The following is a 7,193-nucleotide window of genomic DNA, read 5'->3' as shown; positions in this document are numbered from 1 at the left end:
TTATTATTCTTTGCATCCCTAGCCAAGTTTAGCTCCAGCTGCGCCTTGGCCTTCCTGACCCCATTCCTACACAACCGGACCGCGTCCCTGTACTCTTCCCAGGATGCCTGTCCCTGCTTCCACTGCCTGTGCAGTTCCCTCTTCCTCCTTAGTTTGACCAGCATCTCTTGTCTCAGCCATGCCGGTCTCTTCCCTTCTTTGCCTGATTTCTTACACCTAGGGATCGAGAGCTCTTGCGCTCTGTGGATCACATCCTTAAAGATCTGCCAGTTCTGTTCTGCTCCCCTGTCCCTGAGGACCGTTTCCCAGGGAGTCCTTCTGACTATCTCCTTGAGGATCCTGTTTATGCAGAGTTTGTCTTTTATGGTGAACTGCATATTTTTCTCCTTTGCAAATTTCAGATGGTCTTTTTCCTATAATATGAACAATTTTTGTCTTCCATAATAACTATCTATGTGTATGAGATCTGATTTGCTTTTACCAGGGAGTCCTTCTGACTATCTCCTTGAGGATCCTGTTTATGCAGAGTTTGTCTTTTATGGTGAACTGCATATTTTTCTCCTTTGCAAATTTCAGATGGTCTTTTTCCTATAATATGAACAATTTTTGTCTTCCATAATAACTATCTATGTGTATGAGATCTGATTTGCTTTTATCTCAGCAAAAGAAGATGGACAGAAATTAAATACCTGCAAGCAAAAGGTAGAGTTGCTTTTTAAAAAAAATATTAATAATCAATAATAGCTGTTAATGGTCATCTTCAGCTTTCTAGCAATAAACTGGAAAATTATTCTTACCAAAATTAAACAGATGCTAAAAAAATAGGAACAATAACAACCCAGGATACAAAGGTGACATGGAAAAGAAGAATGTGAATAAAAGATAATTTCTTAGGTGTGTAAAAATTTCATTCTAAAATGGAACTTCTATCAGTCAGGTTTTATAGTAAGATTTGCTCGTTTTCATGTCATTAATATAGAAAAAAACTGCTTAATAGTTGTGCTTTTGATAAATTTATCTGGTAATTTTCTGGAGAATTCTTACTGCATTGGGATTTTCTTTTTCAATTCTCTTGGGGATCTGTTGGTAGGTGTGTATGTGAGTGTGTGTGCACATGAAATGTGACAAGTCTCCTTCAGCTGGGATCTTGAGTTCTGCAAACAATGACTTTTTGTTCATTTCTGCTTTTCTGCTTGCCTTTCCGTTCCTTATTCTGTTAACTAAAGGTAGGAGAAGTGTGAAGCCTGTCATGCATACAGATGTTAAGAAATCTTTGCCATGACCGAAAATAGTTTCAAAGTAACAAAATAAATTGCTAGCAGCAATGCACATAAGTAGCAGAAAATATGACTCATTTAAAGGGTAAAACTTGGAATATTGGAAACACACATATTTCTCCCTACTACTGAATTTCTAGTCTATTACTATTTTCTAGTGTGGCTTTTTATTCAGATTATTGAAAAAAGTAGAATTATCATGTTTCTATTTTTCATTAAATATAATTGGCATTAAATAGCACTAAAAATTATAAGCAAAAGTAACATATTTGACAATAATATATTATGCTAAGTGTGCTCTAGAATAGCTTACCTTTTGTCTAACGTAATCCATAGCAATCTAATGTATAGACAGCAAAATAAAGAGTAGGCTCAACACAAGTGAGTTTTAGGTAAATTTAAATTTGTACTGCTTCATGTTCAATGACACCACAAGCAGTCACAGTTCCTTGTTCATGGATGGCTGATTATTCATGTTACTGCATAAGTATATGGAGGAATACAGAAAAGAGCAAACCGAAGAGCCCTGTGTTGGTGTGCAGTCTGACAAGGGGAGAGGCTGGAAACTACCAACCCTGTTGCAATGTAGTTAATGATGTTTCAGCCACATTATGAAATACGCTTTTCTGGTTGCAAGAACAGTAGCGTACAAGCCACTTTAATGTCTCTCTCTCTTTTCTCGTTTTTTTGTTGTTGTTGTTGTTGTTGTTGCCTGTCATTCTTTATTACTATTTGAGATTCTTTGTCAGGTGTATTTTGTGGGCAGCAAACTCAACAGGTAACTAATAAAATGGTTTGTGTATGGCAACACATGAGTACATGACCTTCCAAAATAAGGAACTAGCTTTGGCTTTTTGTAGTCCCCCCCACCTTCCACTGTTTTATTGATGATTGTGAATGCAAGCTTGCTCCATAAAGATGTATGGTTCATATACTGGCTTCTCTTTCTCAGTTTTACATCAATTAAGAAAATACTTTGTATAGATTGAACTCCCCCAGTCAATCTCCTTTTTCTGGAAATGAAACCAGAAACCTCTCCAAAGTACCTGGTTGCTAACAGGGCTGTTAGATACCCCAATGAATAAAGAATCAAGTTTCTTTTTCTTGTTCTTTCTTTTTTTGTTGTTTTTTTAAAGGCCTGTTTTCATAATTGGCTTCATGTACTAATCAAAATGAATTTACTTTGTCCAGAAAGCAAGAAAACTACTTTCTTTTGCTTTAATGTAATTAATTCCTTTAACCAACAATTTACACACAAAAAAAAAGAAGAAAACCCCAATCCAAACCTTAAAACTTTAATGTAATTAATTCCTTTAACCAACAATTTATACACAAAAAAAAGAAGTAAGAAGACCCCAATCCAAACCTTAAAAGAGTAAGAGCCAATACATGCACATGGTAAAGCTAAAAAAATACCTTGGTACAGAAAGATTTAAAATTGTACTGCTAATTTTTGTACTGTAAGCATATTTATTATTTTTTAAAAAAATATTTTAAAATGTTATTTTGCACATCTGTGATGGAGATTCCCCAGCCATAACACAGCCCCATAAACAGCTCAGCCTTTTTTGCAATGTTTTGCACACAGTAGGGTGAACAACAGATGACACTGGAATGCAGCACCAGAATCTCCTAAACTATTGACTTTGTCTATTGACAAAGCAAGGCTTTATTCTGTTGGCAACCGACTATCTTACGAAGTTCTTTCTTAGCACCAGAAGTTACCATTCTCTTAACTGCACCACAGTGGAAGTGGGCATGCTTTGGCTGCACATGACAGTGAATGGTTGAAAGGTGGGGAAACATTTTTAAAGTAAAGATAAACAGATCATTTTTTGTGAAAATCTGTTTAACATTCCAGGTAAGGCTTTTAACCCATATGGTTCCTTACATCCCATTCTCTAGTATAATATTCATATACTTCCGAGGTAATTCACAAAGCGTTTTCACTAACATCTGTTTTAACTAGCATCTCTTGTGTGTTTTTTTTTCTTTATCTTGTCACAGGCAGAAGGTGCACAATGAAGTGTCTTACTTCAGCATGTTTCCTTGTGTGTCTTTGTTTTGGCGTGTTTATACACTGCTACGTTCAGCCCAGCAGCTAAGAAGATCCTATGAGGGTCCTTTGTTTTATTATTTTTGCTGAGCAGGTAAGATTTTTCCCAATAATGAAACACTCTGTTATAATAAAAGACCGTAACTGTCAAACCCCAAACATTAATTAATCTACAGATATCCAAAAAACCCATGGAATATTTGAAAGTATTGAGAAACAGAACTTGTTTTAAATTTCCATATCTCTGTGCTTAAATCTCGAATGAGGAACGGAGTGTATATTTTGTCTTTCTCTGAGTAACCTGTCTAGCTGAGGAGCCATACTACACCATTGTGCAGTACTTGCAGTTTCCTGATCGTAGAAGGATTTTTATGCAGATACATAGCACTTTTGTAGCAAAGCTGAGATGCTATCAAAGTCTAAGCATCTGAAGCTATCTCATTGACGTTACACTGAGATAGAGTTTACTGGCAATCTAGTCACAGAAATTTTAATCTGAATACTGCTTTGCATGGGTGTAGTATAAATGGGTTTGATTTATTTGTGCGTGAAGGAGCTAGGCATGACCTGAAACACCTCTGAGATGCCTCAATGTCTTGGCATTTTCAGATGGAGAGGTCATTGGTCTTTACCTTCGTGTCTTTTTCAGGTTTGTGATGGACCAAGAATCCTGGGGTGGAAAGGTAGATTAATGGTGTCAGTTGGTTTGTTGTGATGCTGGCTATGATGTCTGTTTTATTGCCGGTGGTGGTATTGATTGGATTGTTTCTTAAGGATAAGATCATTCATCAGTATCAGTTATGGCTCATGTTATTCTTTGCTGATTCCTCTGGTCAGCATCTGCTTTGTGGTCCTCACACTTGGCTTTGGAATTGGTTTCTCCTTCTTTAACTCACACTGTGTGATGAAGTGGAATATGAATTGAATGACCTTTAGCAAATGCATTATGACCACAAACTTTAAAATGTTTAAAGTTTTTCTTAAAATTGTGATATGTTGTTTCTTAATCACACTTACTATTTTGAGGGTCTGCATGTTTTTACATTGCCATGTATGAAGAAGCTCCTTAGCTGAGCAATGACATGAATTTCTCTCTCATTTGCCTGGATTTCAGCAACTTTTAAAGACATCACTGGTATTCACTCAGATCTGTACCATTGGCAAAGACCAATTCAGAGGAATTTGTAAAAAAAAAAAAAAATTGAAGCTAGACAAAAGGGAAAATTATGCCAGAAATGGGAGAATTTCCTCCTTGCCTTCATGCATTTTCTTGCTTGCACCTATGTGTTAAAGATAATTTAAAAATAACGAAATTGCAGTCTGAGTATCTGATAGCACAGCTAGCTAGTCTCAGTGCAGTTGAATGCCATTTTTTTGTTTTTATGGCAACCATGGTAGAGTGAAATTCTCTGTTACACCTTAAGTATTTCAATAGCAGGACTGAATTAAGATGTGTACTCACATCTTATGCCACTTTAGTTGCAAGCAACACTTCAGCTGAGCAGAATGACTGCTCTTAGACAATGTCCCAAATCTCAGATCACAAAAAAAATGTTCTCCTTCAGTTTTCAGGTCTCATGTATAACAATATGTCAGTGACTGGGATTTTCAAGCAGGTCTTTACAGCCCTTAAATCAGAAAAAGTCTCCACAAAAAGCACCCTGAAGGAGTGGAATAAGACCAGAAGATTCTGGTCCAGTCAACTCTTCTGTAGCTGGTAACTAGATCCTGCTCCACAGATCACACTAATTGAGACAGAGATAAAACCTGTCCTTTCCCAGCTGAGAACTTTCAGCTGTACTGAAAGGTGCTAACTGTGCTATCAAACTCTCAGGCTTGTCTTTTATTAGTCTTTAGTTGGCTTTGAACAATTCACATCTAAGCTAAGGCTATGCCCCTTCTCTAAACTTTCCCTCCCCCCATCAAATGTCTGCAATGAGAGATTTTTAAGGTTACCATGACGATTTTTGAGGCCACATGTGGAATGCTTTTTCTGTGTGAGAAAACCAGATTTATGACAGTCTTCTAGTGAAACACAGCAATCAAGTTATGGAAGGTAAAACCCACAGCTGAAATAGGTATGAAATTTAAAGTGAGGAACTATAGAGAAACCCTTAAAGCCATGATAATATGCAGAGAACCTTTGGGAAATAAGCATGAATGTAACTGTAAAGTACAATTGGAATTATAATTCCAATTACATTGGAATGTAATTTATTTACACGATATTACATTTCTCTTTTCCAGTCTCAGCCGAGATCTTCTGAACTTTACTTTTGCACTCCTCTCAGTCTCTGATAGCTTCTTTATCAAGTGAAGACTAGCTCTAAATATTGCTGCTTTTTTTTCCTTCCTATGTAACATTTCTAAGACGGGTTCTCCTTTCTCCATCTTCATCTAAAAATCTTATGCAGGCCTTCATCATGCTGTGGTAGCTGTTGGCAGGCTTTAACTAATGAAGTGCTGCATCATCATTATTATTCAAAACAGGGCTACAGGAATCGCTTTCCCTTCTTATTGCTTTGACTACATCACGAACCTTTGCAACCATTACCTGCTCCTCAGTTTGCACTGTATGTCTTCAAAGTAAAGGCAAATCTTTTCCAAGTTGGTTCCTCACCTCTCCATATGATCAGCTATTCCTTGACGGTACGGTGGTGTCAGTTCCCTCTTTTACCCTGCTCATAGAAAAAGATTTCATAAATCTCTATCTTTGTTGGAGACAGCATGTGAGAAAGACCCATGGTGAGACTTACACAGGGGAGGAAGCCAGCAGTCAGGCATGTCTTAAAGTATTCTTCCTGTCACAAGACTGTGGTTTGCTTTTTTTTTTTTTTTTTTAATAACCTGGCAAATGGTAAAGAGGACTTCCTACGGTAATAGAGAGTACGGTCTCACTGTATTCCTCCTACCTGTCTTTACCCACTTAATTTTTCTTGTCCAAGTTCCATGTGCTCAAATACCACATGGAACAGACCCAGTTGACAGAGAGACTGGGCATTTCATACTTTTGGGGTAATTAATAGATTTAGTTGGCATACTTGGAGGAGCTTAGATAAGCAAAACTATGTTTTGGAGATCTGATCGTCAAAGTCCATTCCAGAGAAGCTTAAATCCATAATTAAATGGTATGTTCAGTACCTTTCACTATTAAAGTTTCCGTAAAATATATCATTATGCTCTTATGCTCTTGATCAAAATTATCCATGCAGTAAGTTTTACCAAAAAATGCCCTCTACTGTACGGAGCATTCCCTTATTATGACAAAGCCCAAAGGACTTGCTCCATCCCAGGTTTTGTGGTTCTTCCACAGTTCTTCATTTTCCATTCTTTAGGGTTTTTCTTCCTTCTTCCATCTCATTGACCTCAAAAGCCTACGTGCTTGAATAGAAGTTAAATTGGTACCACAAAGCACAGGTACTAATTGGCAGCTTTGCACTATGCAGTAACCTCAGCGCTGTGAAACACAGCACTTCAGCCACTTACTCCTCTGTGAATCTGGCAACAGAGAAGCTAAGGGCAGCAGGTCAGCTAGGACAATGCCATGAGTAGCAATAATAATCTTTCTGTGTGTCCTGGTTTCGGCTGGGATAGAGTTAATTTTCTTCACAGTAGCTAGCATAGTGCTGTGTTTTGGTTTTAGTACCAGAATAATGTTGATAACACACTGATGTTTTCAGCTGTTGCCAAGTAGTGCTCAGACTACTCAAGGACTTTTTGAGCTTCTCCTGCTCGGCCAGGTGCATAACAAGCTGGGAGGGAGCACAGCTAGCACAGCTAACCCAAACTGACCAAAGGGCTATTCCATACCATATAACGTCATGCTCGGGGGGGGGTTAGTTAGTTCGGTCGGTTCGTTC

This window comes from Egretta garzetta, unplaced genomic scaffold (genome assembly GCF_000687185.1).
Source record: "Egretta garzetta isolate BGI_Z169 unplaced genomic scaffold, ASM68718v1 scaffold68, whole genome shotgun sequence".
Classification (NCBI taxonomy): domain Eukaryota; kingdom Metazoa; phylum Chordata; class Aves; order Pelecaniformes; family Ardeidae; genus Egretta; species Egretta garzetta.
Note: the sequence above shows the minus strand (reverse complement) of the source record.